Consider the following 21,035-nt stretch of genomic DNA (forward strand, 5'->3'; position numbering starts at 1 on the left):
CATGCTAAATCCCAATAGAAATATTCACACAAAAAATGGTTTATTAAACTATAATAGCAGAAGGGGTACTGGTGCCCCCTGAATATAGCCTCAGTATTGTTATTGTGTTTCTTCTTCTTTTTTACTTTAGTTTAATCTATTTTCTTAAAACCGCATTGTTGGTTAAGGGCATGTAAGTAAGTATTGCACAGTAAGGTCTACATCTGTTGTATTCGGCGCATGTGACAAATATGTAATTTCAATGTGATTTTAGCAAGGCTGTAATACGGTCACAGGTACAAGGCGCTAGCTGACCCAACGATAGCTAAGTAGAAAAGAGACTAGCACTCAGGCTGACCTACAAATCAACAGATGTGCAGAATGATTTTTTGAACACAACTGACATAAAGGTCTGTGGAGAGACTGCGATCAAATCAAAGCTACGTTTATTTGTCATGTGCGCCGAATACAACAGGTGTAGACCATACAGTGAAATGCTTACTTACAGGCTCTAACCAATAGTGCAAAACGGTATTAGGTGAACAATAGGTAAGTAAAGAAATAAAACAACAATAAAAAGACAGTGATAAACAGTAGCGAGGCTATAAAAGTAGCGAGGCTACATGCAGACACCGGTTAGTCAGGCTGATTGAGGTAGTATGTACATGTAGATATGGTTAAAGTTACTATGCATACATGATGAACAGAGTAGCAGTAGCGTAAAAGAGGGGTTGGCGGGACACAATGCAAATAGCCCGGTTAGCCAATGTGTGGGAGCACTGGTTGGTCGGCCCAATTGAGGTAGTATTTACATGAATGTATAGTTCAAGTGACTATGCATATATGATAAACAGAGTAGCAGCAGCATAAAATAGGGGTTGGGGGGGCACACGGGTAGCCATTTGATTACCTGTTCAGGAGTCTTATGGCTTGGGGGTAAAAAATATTGATAAGTCTGTTTGTCCTAGACTTGGCACTCCGGTATCGCTTGCCATGCGGTAGTAGAGAGAACAGTCTATGACTGGGGTGGCTGGGGTCTTTGACCATTTTTAGGGCCTTCCTCTGACACCACCTGGTGTAGAGGTCCTGGATGGCAGTAGACATCTCCTGACCCCATGGTGGTCCCTGGGTCGGCCCTGTCATGACGTTGGCCTGGAGGGGTAGGTTTATGACAGTCATAAATACCTCTTCCCCCCTTTTTCCTCTCTCTACCCTACTGATGTTACATTTGCAAAACCCTTGGTTAACATAGAGATTCTGGGAACATCAGAAGGTGGGGGGAAATGAACTATATTCTGGTAATCCGACCAATGGAACATATGCGGTGGTACTTAATGAATATGATGTCAGTTCGGTTGTCATCTGAGACATTGTCATCAATGATAAGATGACAAACTCTACAGTGGAAAGTCTACACATCAGAGTTATCGGATTCACATGGAATTGTTGTTCAATTTAAATGTTTGAATATGAAATTATTTGTGATGGGATGAAATGTGATTTTAGCTTCTAAAATGTGAGATTTGGGTTTTCATAAGATAGGGCTCTGCTCAATCAGTGGCCGGTCCTGTGAAGGGACATGTGAAGGGACAAACTTTTTCATACCCTGATGAAGACAGCTTGGCTGTCGAAACGTTGGTAATTAAATGTTTACATCTGAACTCCTAGAGTGTGCGGCTCTCTTTTATTTTCAAATGTTCTACTCCGCTAGCCAGCACCTCGTCTTAATAGGTGTGCGTTTCATTTTCTTGTATAAAACTTTTCAAACACGCCCTCCTCTCCCTTCCTATATAAGCCCTTGACGACAATATAACCTCCTGTTCCGAGGACGTGAGGAAGACGGTCCGATGTCAGAATGGTTCAGATAATAACTACAGAACGAAGCCAACATCAGCGTGAGCTTTGGTTGCAAATGGTATGAACTTTGAACTCTTATTCACTACAGAAGTGATACCTCCTAGCCGTTGAGTTAGCAACAGCCGCTGCAAACGAGGGTTAGGAAGGAACAGACAGAGTATCCCGTCTACCACACAACGACGTTACAACGTATTCAATTTACCGGCAGAGACATTCTTCACAAGAACAAAGGACTCGGTTGGGCAACACGGCCTTCCATCGACCACCAACCTACCGAAGTGCAGCTCAGAGTAAATATTTATTGCATTTTCCTTTTCTAAATGGGCGGTAATTTAGAATGCATAAGATACTGTATTTACGATAGCACAGCTTCGCCCTTCGTTCCTCAGTCTTCCCGCTCTTTCACTCAAACCCAGCCCCTTTTCTTTTGTGTAACAAGTCATATTTGTTCCGCCCGCTAGGGACGTTTTCCTTTATGATGTAATTTGTAATCAAGTTATGATTTAATTAGGTGTATGTGTGATTGGTTAGGTATTTAGTAAATAAATAATTAAACCCAATTTTGTATTGTTGGTTCAACTTGTTAGCCAGGGTTCGTGCAGGTAACCAAGAATTTACAACTTTCAGATGAGACTGAATTAAGATGACGATTAATATTGACTGCTATTGATGTAAAATATTACTAGGTCTTTAAGAGTTTATTCGGAAGATAACAGCTCTATAAATATTCTTTCGTGGTGCCCGACTCTCTAGTTATTCACATGATTAGCTCAATCATGTAATATTAATTACGGAGAAATTATTTTATAGAATAGCATGTCATATCACTTAATCCGGCATAGCCAAAGACACGACAGCCCTCTACTGCCTCCATATGACCTTTGAGCCACATGGTTACGAGCCCAGGGGTTAGAAGAACACAGGCGGGAACACAGAGAGCAGCACACAGGACACCCCCCGAACACTACCCAATACATAATTAATGGCCCTGACATCAACAGTTTTATGTCCTTCCTTCTGACCTGTTTTTGTGAGGTAATAAAGACAATAGGATGTTTATATTTTAGATGTTATATTTGCGATGTGCAAAACAAATAGCAAAGCTTGCTTCCCGATTACAAACTCAAAAGTACCGTATCTAACCAGATTTAGGTCTGAAAAGTCCAATAAATTACAACCAAGTATGTACAAATTACTTTGTAGTCACAGGTGTTTGTGTACCATCGTTTCACGGCATAAATAAAAACAAGTCAAATAAAAATAAAGCAACGGTCTAAACTGAATCGAGCGTTTAATTTGAGTTCTTCATTTTCTTGAGTAGTCTGGTGGAAGGTCGTCGGCGCAACGGGCAAAGTCACACTCCTCGGCCGGCAGGGGGAATCCGTGGGGGTGGTGGGCATGGAACCAGCAGGCCCGGATCTTCAGGACACCAGAGAGTAGGGGCTTCGGCTTAGCATCAGCCCTGGTACCTTGCAGCCTTCTGGGTCTGTACCCGCCAGTTCTGGATATGGAACATACCGCCTTTACTGGAAGAGAGAAAGGAGGGGGGTTTAATACAAACCTTTTTATATTACTAATAGGTCTAGACCAGTTTCAAGAGTTTAGGCAAGCTTTGAGAGACTGCCAAATGAAAATTCCTTCAAGCTGAGAGTGGGGAAGATTCCATCTACTTTTTCAAGCATTCTTATCTGAATATGTGACATTCCAATAATCCCTGAATTGCTTCAGTATGATTCATGCAGTTAGACACAGTACCAGAACCATTGATATAGAGTGCAGCAAACAAAATAGTCATCATGTTCACACCAAACGTTCCATGTGAGAATGCAAATAATAATGTTATTTTCACATGATGTTTGGTGCCAAAATGGGATACTTACCAGATCACTACATTGAACTGGATCCATACAGTAGGGCAAAAAAGTATTTAGTCAGCCACCAATTGTGCAAGTTCTCCCACTTAAAAATATGAGAGAGGCCTGTACTTTTCATCATAGGTACACTATGACAGACAAAATGAGAAGAAAAAAATCCAGTCTTCACAAGGTTTTCACACACTGTTGCTGGTATTTTGGCCCATTCCTCCATGCAGATCTCCTCTAGAGCAGTTATGTTTTGGGGCTGTTGCTGGGCAACACAGACATTCAACTCCCTCCAAAGATGTTCTATGGGGCTAAGATCTGGAGACTGGCTAGGCCACTCCAGGACCTTGAAATGCTTCTTACGAAGCCACTCCTTTGATTCCTGGGCAGTGTGTTTGGGATCATTGTCATGCTGAAAGACCCAGCCACGTTTCATCTTCAATGCCCTTGCTGATGGAAGGAGGTTTTCTCAAAATCTCACGATACATGGCCCCATTCATTCTTTCCTTTACACGGATCAGTCGTCCTGGTCCCTTTGCAGAAAAACAGCCCCAAAGCATGATGTTTCCACCCTCATGCTTCACAGTAGGTATGGTGTTCTTTGGATGCATTCTTTGTCCTCCAAACACGACGAGTTGAGTTTTTACCAAAAAGTTATATTTTGGTTTCATCTGACCATATGACATTCTCCCAATCTTCTTCTGGATCATCCAAATGCTCTCTAGCAAACTTCAGACGGGCCTGGACATGTACTGGCTTAAGCAGGATTTGAGTCCCTGGCGGCGTAATGTGTTACTGATGGTAGGCTTTGTTACTTTGGTCCCAGCTCTCTGCAGGTCATTCACTAGGTCCCCCTGTGTGGTTCTGGGATTTTTGCTCACCGTTCTTGTGTCCTTTGACAGCTCTTTGGTCTTGGCCATAGTGGAGTTTGGAGTGTGACTGTTTGAGGTGTCTTTTATACTGATAACAAGTTCAAACAGGTGCCATTAATACAGGTAACGAGTGGAGGACAGAGGAGCCTCTTAAAGAAGAAGTTACAGGTCTGTGAGAGCCAGAAATCTTGCTTGTTTGTAGGTGACCAAATACTTATTTTCCACCATAATTTGCAAATAAATTCATTAAAAATGTCTCATTCTGTCTGTCATAGTTGAAGTGTACCTATGATAAAAAATTACAGGCCTCTCTCATCTTTCTAAGTGGGAGAACATGCACAATTGGTGGCTGACTAAATACTTTTTTGCACAACTGTATACATCTCTGGTTACAGCTGGATCTATATCATCTCTGGTTAGAATTGGATCTGTATCATCTCTGGTTAGACCTGGATCTATATCATCTCTGCTTAAAACTGGATCTATATCATCTCTTGTTAGAATTGGATCTGTATCATCTCTGGTTAGACCTGGATCTATATCATCTCTGCTTAAAACTGGATCTATATCATCTCTGGTTAGAATTGGATCTGTATCATCTCTGGTTAGAATTGGATCTGTATCATCTCTGGTTAGAATTGGATCTGTATCATCTCTGGTTAGAATTGGATCTATATCATCTCTGGTTAAAACTGGATCTATATCATCGCTGGTTATATCCAAATATGGAGCTCAGAGCTTTGTTGAGATAATGTCTGGATTAGGGTAAAAACATTCTAGTAACATTCCTAAAACTCTCACGTTTTCCTGACATTTTGGTGGGAGGATTCTGGATTTCCTGCGTATTCCTACACGATTCCAGTCTTCCAACCGGGACTACTGAAAATCCTGGGAAAGTTGTCATCATTTTTCAACACTAGTCTGGATGCTGAGTTTGTACTGCACGTACCTCTGAAGACCTGGTGGTTGTTCTTGAGCAGGTGTACAGACCTCCACACTCCTTCTTTAAGACCTGTAGAGTCTCCTACTCCAACACCTCTCTCCCTGTCAAGACTGCCTGAAGAGGAGAGAGTGAGAGAGTGCATTTGGAATAAAAAAGGAGAAGGTGGTGGTTCAGGGTTCAAAAATGGAGTAGTAGGAGAAGGATGAAATGGAAGAGTGACTGGAGAGACTTTTGGGATGGCACAGCCTGCGTCCCAAATGGCACCCTATTTCCTACATAGTGCACTACTTTTGACCAAAGCCAAAAATGGGGCCCTGGTCAAAAGTAGTGCACTACAAAGGGAATACAGTGCCATTTGGGACACAGCCTGAGAGATAAGGGAGTTGTGCTAAATTAGAGCCTCAAAAAATAACTTGTTCTCTCAGATAGTTCATCTCAGGTGTCAAGACAGTCAGAGCTGTGAAGTCAATTAAACTCAGTCCAACATGCTGTCACATCTTGGCCATGTTCTGTTATAATCTCCACCCAGCACAGCCAGAAGAGGACTGGCCACCCCACATAGCCTGGTTCCTCTCTAGGTTTCTTCCTAGGTTCTGGCCTTTCTAGGGAGTTTTTCCTACCCACCATGCTTCTACACCTGCATTGCTTGCTGTTTGGGGTTTTAGGCTGGGTTTCTGTACAGCACTTTGAGATATCAGCTGATGTACGAAGGGCTATATAAATAAATTTGATGATAAGAGAACATTTCACCACCTAAGTTCCCCAGCGTCATTTCAGATACCAACGAGTTAGGAGAGGGAGGTATTACAATTAACCCATTCCCCAGGCTGCCTTAGATAATGGGTATGCATGGCCAAAAACTATTTTTGTGTTTCCACAATATGTGTAAGCCAAGATATGAATTCCCAGTGGAGTTCGCAGCAGAGCAGCTAGCCAACCTTTACGTTCCATTTCATGGAGATTAAGGTATTTCTGGCTTTACTTTCCCTTCTACATGAAGAATTCAATCTGTTTTGACCTTTAGTTCGTATAAATGACAATCTCATCTCCTCTCTTTGGCATACGGGAGTGCAGTTCACCTTAGGTTCCCCCGTGTTGTTGTTGTTGTTTACATCATTATAGTTATATAGACTACAGTCGCGAGGATAGCCCATGTGTTTATTATATCAGACCCAGAAGTCTGGACAGTGGGCACCCCATTGTGATTTCCCTGCTGTGGAACAGCCCTCTTACCAACGTTTTTTTATTTAACCAGGTAGGGAAGTTGAGAACAAGTTCTCATTTACAATTACGACCTGGCCAAGATAAAGCAAAGCAGTTTGACACATACAACAACACAGAGTTACACATGGAGTAAAACAAACATACAGTAGAAAAATATGTTTATATACGATGTGAGCAAACGAGGTGAGATAAGGGAAGTAAAGGCAAAAAAAGGCCATGGTGGCGAATATAGCAAGTACAATATAGCAAGTAAAACACTGGAATGGTAGATTTGCAGTGGAAGAATGTGCGAAGTAGAAATATAAATAATGGGGTGCAAATGAGCAAAATAAATACAGTAGGGGAAGAGGTAGTTGTTTGGGCTAAATTATAGATGGGCTATGTACAGGTGCAGTAATCTGTGAGCTGCTCTGATAAATAATGGGGTGCAAAGGAGCAAAATAAATACAGTAGGGGAAGAGGTAGTTGTTTGGGCTAAATTATAGATGGGCTATGTACAGGTGCAGTAATCTGTGAGCTGCTCTGATAAATAATGGGGTGCAAAGGAGCAAAATAAATACAGTAGGGGAAGAGGTAGTTGTTTGGGCTAAATTATAGATTTTTTTATTTTTTATTTTTTATTTCACCTTTATTTAACCAGGTAGGCTAGTTGAGAACAAGTTCTCATTTGCAACTGCGACCTGGCCAAGATAAAGCATAGCAGTGTGAACAGACAACACAGAGTTACACATGAAGTAAACAATTAACAAGTCAATAACACAGTAGAAAAAAAGGGGAGTCTATATACATTGTGTGCAAAAGGCATGAGGAGGTAGGCGAATAATTAAAATTTTGCAGATTAACACTGGAGTGATAAATGATCAGATGGTCATGTACAGGTAGAGATATTGGTGTGCAAAAGAGCAGAAAACTAAATAAATAAAAACAGTATGGGGATGAGGTAGGTAAAAATGGGTGGGCTGTTTACCGATAGACTATGTACAGCTGCAGCGATCGGTTAGCTGCTCAGATAGCAGATGTTTGAAGTTGGTGAGGGAGATAAAAGTCTCCAACTTCAGCGATTTTTGCAATTCGTTCCAGTCACAGGCAGCAGAGAACTGGAACGAAAGGCGGCCAAATGAGGTGTTGGCTTTAGGGATGATCAGTGAGATACACCTGCTGGAGCGTGTGCTACGGATGGGTGTTGCCATCGTGATGGGCTATGTACAGGTGCAGTAATCTGTGAGCTGCTCTGACAGCTGGTGCTTAAAGCTAGTGAGGGAGATGTGTTTCCAGTTTCAAAGATTTTTGTAGTTCGTTCCAGTCATTGGCAGCAGAGAACTGGAAGGAGAGGCGGCCAAAGGAAGAATTGGTTTTGGGGGTGACCAGAGAGAGATACCTGCTGGAGCGCATGCTACAGGTGGGTGCTGCTATGGTGACCAGCGAGCTGAGATAAGTGGGGAACTTTACCTAGCAGGGTCTTGTAGATGACCTGGAGCCAGTGGGTTTGGCGACAGGAATGAAGCGAGGGCCAGCCAACGAGAGCATACAGGTCGCAGTGGTGGGTAGTATATGGGGCTTTGGTGACAAAACAGATGGCATTGTGATAGACTGCATCCAATTTATTGAGTTGAGTATTGGAGGCTATTTTGTAAATGACATCGCCGAAGTCGAAGATCGGTAGGATGGTCAGTTTTAGGAGGGTGTTTGGCAGCATGAGTGAAGGATGCTTTGTTGCGAAATAGGAAGCCAATTCTAGATTAAACTTTGGATTGGAGATGTTTGATGTGAGTCTGGAAGGAGAGTTTACAGTCTAACCAGACACCAAGATATTTGTAGTTGTCCACATATCAGAACCGTCCAGAGTAGTGATGCTGGACGGGCGGGCAGGTGCAGGCAGCAATCTGTTGAAGAGCATGCATTTGGTTTTACTTGTATTTAAGAGCAGTTGGAAGCCACAGAAGGAGAGTTGTATGGCATTGAAGCTCGTCTGGAGGGTTGTTAACACAGTGTCCAAAGAAGGGCCAAAAGTATACAGAATGGTGTCATCTGTGTAGAGGTGAATCAGAGACTCACCAGCAGCAAGAGCGACATCATTGATGTATACAGAGAAGAGAGTCGGCCCAAGAATTGAACCCTGTGGCACCCCCATAGAGACTGCCAGAGGCCCGGACAACAGGCCCTCCGATTTGACACACTGAACTCTATCAGAAAAGTAGTTGGTGAACCAGGCGAGGCAATCATTTGAGAAACCAAGGCTGTCGAGTCTGCCGATGAGGATGTGGTGATTGACAGAGTCGAAAGCCTTGGCCAGGTCAATGAATACGGCTGCACAGTATTGTTTTTTATCGATGGCGGTTAAGATATCGTTTAGGACCTTGAGCGTGGCTGAGGTGCACCCATGACCAGCTCTGAAACCAGATTGCACAGGGGAGAAGGTGCGGTGGGATTCAAAATGGTCGGTGATCTGTTTGTTAACATGGCTTTCGAAGACCGTAGAAAGGCAGGGTAGGATAGATATAGGTCTGTAGCAGTTTGGGTCAAGAGTGTGTCCCCCCTTTGAAGAGGGGGATGACCGCAGCTGCTTTCCAATCTTTGGGAATCTCAGACGACACGAAAGAGAGGTTGAACAGGCTAGTAATAGGGGTTGCAACAATTTCGGCAGATAATTTTAGAAAGAAAGGGTCCAGATTGTCTAGCCAGGCTGATTTGTAGGGGTCCAGATTTTGCAGCTCTTTCAGAACATCAGTGACATCAAATGACAGCACAATACCTGTCAATCAATCACCAAGGACCCTCCACTCTAGATTATCAACTTCAAAACTGTTCTGTTGATTTTGTATAAGTGTTTAACATGGCCTACTTAGCTTACATAGAGATGATTGTTACAGTACCGCACCACATTATGCAACATATTCATGACACTCAACCTTTGTTTTGTTTGCAGCTAGGGATAGTATGCCAAGGTACGTGTGAACAGTGGGCAGCTGGCAGCAGGTTGGCATTTATTGTCAGGAAGGAAGGAAGCTCTGCAAACTGGAGGAAGCTCTGCAAAGTGGTCACTAGCTGGCACAGGCACAAATTCATAAAAATCGGATTTTAAACCTAACCTTAACCCTAACCACATTGCCAACCCTAACCTTTATGATATTGACAATTTTGACTTTGTAGCTGGCCCATCTAGTGGAAATGGCTCAGTTCTGCCTCCAGGGCAAGATTCAGGACAAACTTCAACCTGCGGGGGCCCAGGACCCTACTATAACATCATTACAACGTTTACAGCTGCCCTTTTGAGACCATAGCCTACACTGCTAATGGAGATGAATGGGATAACTGGGGCTATTGACAATGTGGAATTAGTCTGGACCTGGACTGGCCTCATAGACTGTTATTAATGGATTGTCCATAGATACGGTGTTTGTGCACTGCTGTGAGCACAAGGTTGATTGCACGTTAACATTTATTTAGTGACTAAGAGGAAACAGAGATACTGTATTTGTTTGTTGTCTGTTTTAGCCCGTATACTAAAACAGTGAATACTAAGCATTATTGCCATCTAAAAATACAATACAAAAATGTCACAATACCGGTAAAAATGTAGGCACAAAACCTTTCATCCGACCATACAGTGTTTGCACACAATTAGTATGCTAGTCGACTAGAAGAATGAATTACACGGTATGATTGTGGAAATTATTGCATCTTATGGTTCTTGTGTTTCTTTCAAACTTGCATGAGGCAATTGTTTAGCTTGTCCATTGATTGTCACATCTATTGAGAGAGACAGTGAAATTCGCAGGCTAGTTGCTGTCAGTGTCCCAGCCCCCCCCCCTCCACCACTTACCCTCCCTCTTTTCAGAGCAGCACCATAGGAGAACACAAATACAGAGTCATCCATAAAAGATGGATCAGAATGCATTATTCATCTCCATCCCGGGTTACAGGCGCTCTGTCTCTCCATCCTATTTTTCACCCCCCCCCCCTTTTCATTCCCTCCCGACTCTACCTTTCTGTCTGTCTCTCTAATTCCAGTCCTGATAGAGATTCTTCTGTTTTAATCAGAGTACACTTCATCTCCTTATCTCATCTGTCGTACCTCGGGTGAAGGTGTGTGTGTGTGTGTGTGTGTGTGTAGGATGAGGGGAGGGGAGAATCTGGAGGGGTTGATAAAGGAGAGATGGGGGCGGTGTGTGGTCGTACACAGGATGTAGCTGGCAGAGGATGAAACACTTCCAGGGTTCAAAGCAGGGTCGCACTGCACCACCAGGGGCCTTGGTGGCGGGGGCGAGAAGGACATAAGGGACCTATCATGACCTTAACATTCCTGAATTCCACCGAGTCAACTATACACCATGTAGTGTACATAAACCCAATATACTTCATTATAGTAATGATCCACAGAGCAGATATGTACTTTTTGTTATTTATTCCTAAACCTAATATGACCTCAATGACAGCTCAATGTTTTGAAGGAGAGATTACCTTGTGATTTGATTGACAGTTTAGTTATTAAGTCCCAATCCCTTACCTCCAGTGCTCCAGGCATCAGGGACATCCCCGCCCTTGTCGGTCGACCAAGCAGAGTGTTGGCCACACGTAAGACTATACCATCTACAAAATCCCGGGGGAGGGCGGCGCAATTCCACACAGTCTCAATCCTCTCTCGGGGCTGGAACCCAGCTCCTCAGTTGTTCCCATGGGACCCGTCAGTCTCAGCTTCCCCCTCAACGTTTGACCCTTGTACTGTGACCCCGGACCAGGTCTGACGACCCTGTATATACTTGGCTCTCCACTTGTCCGACAGCTGGTAGCTCCTTGACTTTCCTACCAGACACACCTGCAGAGTAAGGGGTTAGATTAAAACAATGTGACTGGCTTATGTTAGCATATTCTGTGTTTTTTAATTTATTTGTATTTTTTATTATTATTTTTGTATTTTTAGTGTTTTAGGAGATGCTCTTATCCAGAGCGACTAACAGTAGTGAGTGCATACATTTTTGTACTTTTCCCAATGGGAATTGAACCCTGACGTTGTAAGCATCATGCTCTACCAACTGAGCCACGCGGGACCATGTGTTCAAGTGTGGGTGTTATTTTTTTAAATTGAACCTTTATTTAACTAGGCAAGTCAGTTAACAACACATTCCTATTCACAATGACAGCCTACCAGGGAACAGTGGGTTAACTGCCTTGTTCAGGGGCAGAACGACAGATTTTTATCTTATCATCTCTGGGATTCGATCCAGCAACCTTTCGTTTACTAGCCCAACGCTCTAACCACTAGGCTACCTGCCGCTACATTAGCATATCCGCTTTGTGGAGGGGATTCTCAGGCAGTCCTCCTCTGTGGTGAACCCACAGGCTGTGCTGATCTCAGAGATGAAGTCAATGTATTCCTTATACTGGGACTTCTGAAACTGTCACCGCTGGTACTTCCCGTAGAAGTCAAAGAAACGGCAGAACAATGTACCGGCCGGAGAAGGATGACCTAGTGTGAGGAAAGTGACAGAAACGACACATCAAAACTATCCTTTATTTCCCTGGTTTAGTCTTAGAGAACCCTGGCCAAGCAGAGGTAGCATACATCATAGAGGTGAGAACTTACTGTAGGAACAACTGAATTAGGCACAACTTACTCAAAGTTGGGTGTAAGAAAAATGAGGACAATTTAAAGCCTATGGAGCTATGCGGCATTGTTAAGTACTGTTGGGAGCTTTCAAACCAGAGACTAACTTCAAGAGCCAAGCTCAACATCGCCATCAGATGGCCGCCGCATCAAACAAGTCCCTTCACACATCAACACACCTCCAATCCCCCTCTCCCCAAACCAACGCAACTCATGAAAGTAACATGATTTCAAATTCAATAGATCAGCTGCCACTTGAGGCGGCTAAGCCAAATTGTGTCTGCTGATGACTTGCCAGGCCGCTATAACGGGGATCCACGGCAAGAGCTCCTCCGAGTGGTTTCCAATCAGCCAGTCTGTGTCCAGGAATAAGAAGCCATCACTGGGAGTGATTGCCATTTCCTGGAATAGAACCCACACCCAAAAGCACAAGAGGCTTCTTTAGATCAGAGAGACGCACCGCCAACGACCGTAATTTGATTTTTGAATCATTATTTTTTTTAAATGACTTGTGACACACCCAGCCGCTCTCTGTCGCTAAAGAACTCTGTTGCCAACTTTTAATATTGAAGGAGGATAACATCTTGATATTTTTATCCCAGTTCATTTAGTGTTAGGGTGGGTAAAAGGAAGGGTGATCTGAAATAATGAGTCAGATGAGGTTACAAATTCAATTTATTTGTATTTAATTTAAACCAACATTTTGTGCCTATTGCCATGTAGGGCCTAATTAAATAACTGGTCTTATACAACACAACAAAAGTAAACAAGTAAATAAATTATTTTAGCCTAAACCTGTGAACTAGGGAAACTAGATAAAATGACAACAAGGAAAGCCCTTTAAGGAGTTGGAGACCACTTCATGTTCTAGTATACACATCATATCCCATCACCATGTTCTAGTCCAGACACCATATCCCATCACCATGTTCTAGTCCAGACACCATCCTATCCCATCACCATGTTCTAGTCCAGACACCATCTTATCCCATCACCATGTTCTAGTCCAGACACCATCCTATCCCATCACCATGTTCTAGTCTAGACACCATCCTATCCCATCACCATGTTCTAGTCTAGACACCATCCTATCCCATCACCATGTTCTAGTCTCGACACATCCTATCCCATCACCATGTTCTAGTCTAGACACCATCCTATCCCATCACCATGTTCTAGTCTAGACACATCCTATCCCATCACCATGTTCTAGTCTAGACACCATCCTATCCCATCACCATGTTCTAGTCTAGACACATCCTATCCCATCACCATGTTCTAGTCTAGACACATCCTATCCAATCACCATGTTCTAGTCTAGACACATCCTATCCCATCACCATGTTCTAGTCTAGACACATCCTATCCAATCACCATGTTCTAGTCTTGACACCCATCATAATATATCACAGAGGATAAGGACACCAGAAAGGACAGGGAGCAGATCCTGACAGAACCCCAAGCCTTTAGTTAAAGGTACAGCGAGTCCCTAGCTAAACAAGCTAAACAATTGCCTCATGTAAGTTTGAAAGGAACACAAGAACCATAAGATGCAATAATTAACACAATCTCATTCCGTGTAATTCATTCTTCTAGTCAACTAGCCTACTAATTGTGTGCAAACACTGTATGGTCGGATGAAAGGTTTTGTGCCTACATTTTTACCGGTATTGTGACATTTTAGCATTGTATTTTTAGAATTCAGCTCTGCTTAGGATTCACTATTTTAGTGTATTGGCTAAAACAGAGGCAACAACAAACAAATACAGTATCTCCGTTTCCTCTTAGTCACTAAATAAATGTTAATGTGCAATCAACCTTATGCTCACATCAGTGCACAAACACAGAGTCTATGGACAATCCATTAATAACAGTCTATGAGGCCAGTCCAGGTCCAGACTAATTCCACATTGTCAATAGCCCCAGTTATCCCATTCATCTCTAACGGACTGCTGTAAACGCTGTAATGATATTATATTACATCACTGGGGCCAAGCTTCCTGCCATCCAGGACCTATATACTAGGTGGTGTCAGAGGAATGCCCAAAAAATGGTCAAAGACTCCAGTCACCCAAGTCATAGACTGTTCTCTCTGCTACCGCACGACAAGTGATACCGGAGCGCCGAGTCTAGGTCCAAAAGGCTCCTTAACATCTTCTATCCCCCAGCCATAAGACTGCTGAACAATTAATCAAATGGAAACCCAGACTATTTACATTGACCCCCCCCCCCCTTGTTTCACTGCTACTTACATGTACAAATTACCTGGACTAACCTGTACCCCCACACATTGACTCAGTACCCCCTGTATATAGCCTCGTTATTGTTATTTTATTGTGTTACATTTAATGTTTTACTTTAGTTTATTTTGTAAATATTTTCTTAACTCTATTTCTTGAACTGCATCGTTGGTTAAGGGCTTATAAATAAGCATTTCCCTGTAAGGTCTACCTGTTCTTTTCGGCGCATGTGACAAATAAAATGTGATTTGATATTAAGGCCCTGGGACCCTGCAGGATGACGTTTGTCCTGAATCTTGCCCTGGAGGCAGAACTGAGCCATTTCTGCTAGATGGGTCAGCTGCAAAGTCAAAATTGTCTATATCATAAAGGTTAGGGTTGGCAATGTGGTTAAGGTTAGGTTAAAAATCAGATTTTATGAATTTGTGCCTGTGCCAGCTAGTGACCACTTTGCAGAGCTTCCACTAGGGCAAGATTCCTGACAATAAATGCCAACCTGCTGCCAGCTGCCCACTGTTCACACGTACCTTGGCATACTATCCCTAGCTGCAAACAATACAAAGGTTGAGTGTCTTGAATATGTTGCATAATGTGGTGCGGTACTGTAACAATCATCTCTATGTAAGCTAAGTAGGCCATGTTAAACACTTATACAAAATCAACAGAACAGTTTTGAAGTTGATCATCTAGAGTGGAGAGCCCTTGGTTGATTGACTGGTATTGTGCTGTCATTTGTTGGTAAGAGGGTAATAGCTTTTCCACAGCAGGGAAATCACAATGGGGTGCCCACTGTCCAGACTTCTGGGTCTGATATAATAAACACATGGGCTATCCTCGCGACTGTAGTCTATATAACTATAATGATGTAAACAACAACAACACGGGGGAACCTAAGGTGAACTGCACTCCCGTATGCCAAAGAGAGGAGATGAGATTGTCATTTATACGACACTGGGGAACTGAGGTGGCAAAATTCTCTCATGACAGCATGTTGGACTGAATTTAATTGACTTCACAGCTCTGACCGTCTGACACCTGAGATGAAATGTCTGAGAGAACAAGTTCTTTTTTGAGGCCCTAATTTAGCACAACTCCCTTTTCTCTCAGGTTATGTCCCAAATGGCCCGGTATTCCCTTTGTAGTGCACTACTTTTGCCCAGGGCCCCATAGGGCCCGTAGGGGTCTGATCAAAAGTAGTGCACTATGTAGAAAATAGGGTGCTATAATCGATGTTATATTAATGCCCTGGGCCCTAATTGAATTCAAGGCTGGTCCAGACCGGACCAAAAAATTGGATCTGTAGATGTTGAAATCAAGGCTAGGGCAGACTGACTCAATTTCAACTACTTTTCAACGTCCGGTGATGGTTGTAGCTCAGTGGGTGAGGATGTTGGTTACAGTAAAAGGAAAGAGAGCAGCATGTCTTCAGATGAAAGGGGGGGTGTGGCAAAGGGAAAGTAAAGCACAGCAGAGCACCGGTTCCCTGCAACCCCACGTGCAATTCCATGTGTGTCTATGGGGGTTGAGACTTAGGCTACATGTGACTTCATTTGAAAAGGTGAACGAAATAGTTCATATATTACCGCTATAATACCTACTGTACACATCATCTGAATTAATTTGGTATTCACAAATATTTCAAATAGTGCAATAGTTTTGGTTTCTTAGAAGAAGAAAAAATGGGAATTCCAAATATCCACAAAGGCCTCAAAATGAAGTTGATCTTCTATTCTCTATTAAAGGGTATTATGAGGCTCATGCAGGATATACACCCTCTAAAGTAACAAGCACCAACTGATCAAAGCTGAATAAAACAGTGTTTCATTTAGCCCTTCCTCACCTCTAGTTCATGGGCCGTACATATTCCAGATCTTCTGTTTCCTCACATCGATGCCCTTTCCAGGGTGCTGAAACACAAGCAGGTATGACGGTCAGTCAGTCCCTAATCACTTCATCAGCGGGCAGAACTGAACGTTGGGTACACAAAGACACTATTCACCTACCCCCAGTGTGTCATTTCAATCACGGCTATCCAGCGTTTTGATTAGACGTTAAATCACATCACTGATTGAATTGAACACTGGCATGAAATTGGCGCGGATTAAGCCCGCATCCCAAATGGCACCCTATTCCGTATATAGTGCACTATGGTCAATTCCAAGCCATGAGCACCAACATGTGAAGTTCATAGGAGCATGTCAAATGAAAGCTAAGAGTAAAACATTTGATTTATTAAGGTATATATATACATTTTTCAACAACAAATTCTGAATAAGCTAAGACTGATTTCTTGTCAAACAGATGGAAAAGGGGTCTTTCACAACATCTACCAGAAAGTCTTAAAAGGTATTAAAAATACAGCAAACCATAATAAAGTAAAGACCCCTGCCAACTAATAAACACATTTAGTTTTGCAGAATTTTTTGGCCTTTATGAAACATTGCCTTGTGCTTTGAAATTCCATCATCAAAAATCCACTTATCTTTAAGATATTGTCATTTCTCTCCCTCTTGAGGGAGGATAATGAAAGTTCACAGAAGTAACAAGTAAAGGTAGATCTTTCAATTAGTTAGTGTTTTTACTGATATCAATTTTGTTTATGAATGATTAAAATTAATGTAGATGCAGGGAGTCAGGAAACAAGTGCAGTGAGCTTAATAATAACAAACATTATAAAACAAGAGACAAATAAAACAAGGAAATATAAACAATACTACCTGACGACTGACAGAACAGAGCGCGAGATAAATGATAAGTAATCAAGGTGGTAATGAATTCCAGGTGTGACTGATGGGGTGCAGGTCTGCGTAATAATTGTTGCCAGGTGTGCGTAATGGTCGCAAGGCCCGTAAGTAAGTAAATCGGCGACGTCGAGCGTGTGAGCGGGAATGGACGTGACAAATTTGAAATCCTGTTACCAAATTGTCAACAGAATTTCAGAAGAAGCGATAACAGAATTTCTGAAACTGAATTGGTTGCAATGGGAAATCATGGTAGTTACAAATCACAGTTGGGTCTTCCTCTTTGTGGTGGTAAAAGCAAGAGTGCGAAAGGTCTGGACTACACCTCCCTCTCACTCTTCTCTCCAATTAATATCACATATCTCAGTTCTGACCTGTCACCTACCCAAGAGCCCCCTCTCTTTCCATTTACTGTAACCAACATCCACACAAACTGAGCACCAATCAACAACTGACATCCCAGGATGTTAAAAAGTAGTTGAAATTTGATCAGTCCGAACTGGCCTTGATTTCAACATCCATAGACATAATTATTTTGTCTGGTCTGGACCAGGCCTGATTTCAACATGCACAGACGTCTGGACCGGTCTTCATTTGGCCCAAATATAGACTTACATGATTGGTTCAGATTTGATCTGAACCAATCATAGACATCTGTTCCACAAGTTTGGACAGCACAGTACCGTAAAGAATAGTACAGTACAGAGCTGGGTGATATGGACAAAAATCAATTTCGGGATTTTTTTTATTTATTATCCTTTAAAGTACTACTACTGGTTTGATGGTCGTAGCCATCAATTGTCAATTGTATTTCATTTCAAACTTCACATTTCTTTAGTATAGGCTACTTATCGTAATGAACGGTATCAGCAAAATGGCTGCAATAAGTGATTGGTTGGTGTCGATCATTTTCGGTTTATCGTCCCAGCTCTAGTACAGTACAATGCAGTGCTTGAGGAGTCATTACAGACCTGGGTCCGATCCCAGGGGGGGCTTTACATGGCTCATCGCGCTCTAGCGACTCCTTGTGGCGGGCCGGGTGCAGCTGGTTAAGAAGCGTGGTTTGTCGGGTCATGTTTTGGAGTCTCTCTCTCTCTCTCTCTCTCTCTCTCTCTCTCTCGTTGGGGAGTTACACAAGATCATAATTGGGGAGAAAGAGTGAGTAAAACAAATGTTTATGTAAGAAAACTTTGAAATCAATGTTTTTTGTTTGTCGTTCATTTGCGGGCCCTTGTCAAATGTAGTGCACTATAAAGGGAATACAGTGCCATATGGGACGCAGCCTAAAGCTTCTTACAACACACCAGCTACACCGTGTCAATGATTAAGCGTCCAGTGGACATTTGTGAACTAAAAAATATCGGAAACAAAGGTCAGTTTTCCACAGGTGTCCAGGTGTTATTATTCAGTACCAGGGCATATCAGGTTGTTTTGTGTTCTGGCAACCTAGTGTAGTGTTTATCATACATAGACCATTTCCATAACCAAGGTCCACAAAGGACTGTTTGACCGTCAGACCCTTCTCTGCTAGCTCCTCGCCCCATAGGACCTGTGCACTGATAGAACAATGGCGTTATTGTCATAAGAGCTGTCATTTCACACATATTAGCATTCTGTCCATATACTGAGGAGGCCTATCAAAAGATATGTAGCGAAGGCAATATCTTCAAAGGACAAAGTTCTCAGGGTCTGTTACTTCAGGCCAAACCTAAACAAAGACAAATATTACAGTATGTTGGGACATATCTGTGCTATCTAACCTCCAAATGAGCTTCAATGCCATACAACACTCCTTCCGTGGCCTCCAACTGCTCTTAAACGCTAGTAAAACCAAATGCATGCTTTTCAACCGTTCGCTGCCTGCACCCGCACGCCTGACCAGCATCACCACCCTGGATGGTTCCGACATTGAATATGTGGACATCTATAAGTACCTAGGTGTCTGGCTAGACTGTAAACTCTCCTTCCAGACTCATATCAAACATCTCCAATCGAAAATCAAATCTAGAGTCGGCTTTCTATTCCGCAACAATGCCTCCTTCACTCACGCCACCAAACTTACCCTAGTAAAACTGACTATCCTACCGATCCTCGACTTCGGCGATGTCATCTACAAAATTGCTTCCAACACTCTACTCAGCAAACTGGATGCAGTTTATCACAGTGCCATCCGTTTTGTCACTAAAGCACCTTATACCACCCACCACTGCGACCTGTATGCTCTAGTCGGCTGGCCCTCGCTACATATTCGTCGCCAGACCCACTGGCTCCAGGTCATCTACAAGTCCATGCTAGGTAAAGCTCCGCCTGATCTCAGTTCACTGGTCACGATGGCAACACCCATCCGTAGCACGCGCTCCAGCAGGTGTATCTCACTGATCATCCCTAAAGCCAACACCTCATTTGGCCGCCTTTTGTTCCAGTTCTCTGCTGCCTGTGACTGGAACAAATTGCAAAAATCGCTGAAGTTGGAGACTTTTATCTCCCTCACCAACTTCAAACATCTGCTATCTGAGCAGCTAACCGATCGCTGCAGCTGTACATAGTCTATCGGTAAATAGCCCACCCATTTTTACCTACCTCATCCCCATACTGTTTTTATTTATGAACTTTTCTGCTCTTTTGCACACCAATATCTCTACCTGTACATGACCATCTGATCATTTATCACTCCAGTGTTAATCTGCAAAATTGACCATCTCCTTGTACTTGTCCTTCAGCTGTTAGTACATGATGTTGTACTTCTCTACAGGCAGCAGGGACGGGGTGCTCCTGAACTCACTGGTCTTACTCTCTGTGGCCCAGCTTACCAGTTTGGGCAGGAGCTCCTCAGCTAGCCAGGGCAGTTAGGGGTAGACCCCCCCGTCACTGAACCAGTCATCAGGCCGCAAGAGGTGTTACAGAGCAAATCAATGTAGACACTGTCCATGACTGGGTTGATGGAAGGCTAGGCGAAGAAGCTGACATTGAGATTAAACATCATAACATGGAAAGACTCACCATTCATCATTGTTCTCAGGCAGAAGGTGTATCTGATAGATGTTCTTCCTTCGAAACGCAGTACCTTCCGCACTCTCCTCAACTGGTATGAAGCTTACTTTACTTTTTGAGATTCAAAGTCTGAAAATGTAAAGATTTTTAAAAAGGAACACACAGCATTTCACACATCCGACTGTTGTTGTGCACATGCTGTAAAGTCAGCCAGAACTCAATGATAAGCAGCTTATTGTCATTAGCATGTCCTTACTTTTGAGTATGTCTTTATGTACTGTTGTTCCATAAGTTTACTTTAGGAATGAATGTCCTCACAGAAAAATACCAGTCTCTGCTTGTCATATTCAAGTTCAATACCACTATTCACTAAAGAAAGAACATCCTTGGACTCTGACGTATCACATCCATGACGTCCACAAAGACATTTGTTCACAACGTGTGGTTTATTTATCTAAACATTAACGCCAGACCAAAATCCTCCCGGAAGAGTATTACATTTGTCTGTAAACTTAGTTTCAACATGGTTTAGATATAATAGAAAATTGCATAGCACTGAAACATTATACATTGCAAACGTAATAAAAAATAAATAAAAACTTCCGGTGACTTATATTTTCAAAGGGATTTTGTCGCGGGTTGATGACGCCATGAAAGCACGACTCAGAAGAAAAGAGCGCCGTTTGAAAAACCAACAGCAGAGAGTGCTGTTGTATTTTTA

The 21,035-nt window shown here is 42.7% G+C and overlaps 1 pseudogene; it reads right to left on the minus strand.

Annotated features, from left to right (window-relative positions):
• Positions 1–3,141: 3,141 nt before the first annotated feature.
• LOC115133863 (probable tRNA (uracil-O(2)-)-methyltransferase) lies at positions 3,142–20,214 on the minus strand (annotated as a pseudogene).
• Between the last annotated feature and the right edge of the window lie 821 nt (positions 20,215–21,035).

The sequence above is a fragment of the Oncorhynchus nerka genome, linkage group LG8, assembly GCF_034236695.1.
Source record: "Oncorhynchus nerka isolate Pitt River linkage group LG8, Oner_Uvic_2.0, whole genome shotgun sequence".
Taxonomy (NCBI): domain Eukaryota; kingdom Metazoa; phylum Chordata; class Actinopteri; order Salmoniformes; family Salmonidae; genus Oncorhynchus; species Oncorhynchus nerka.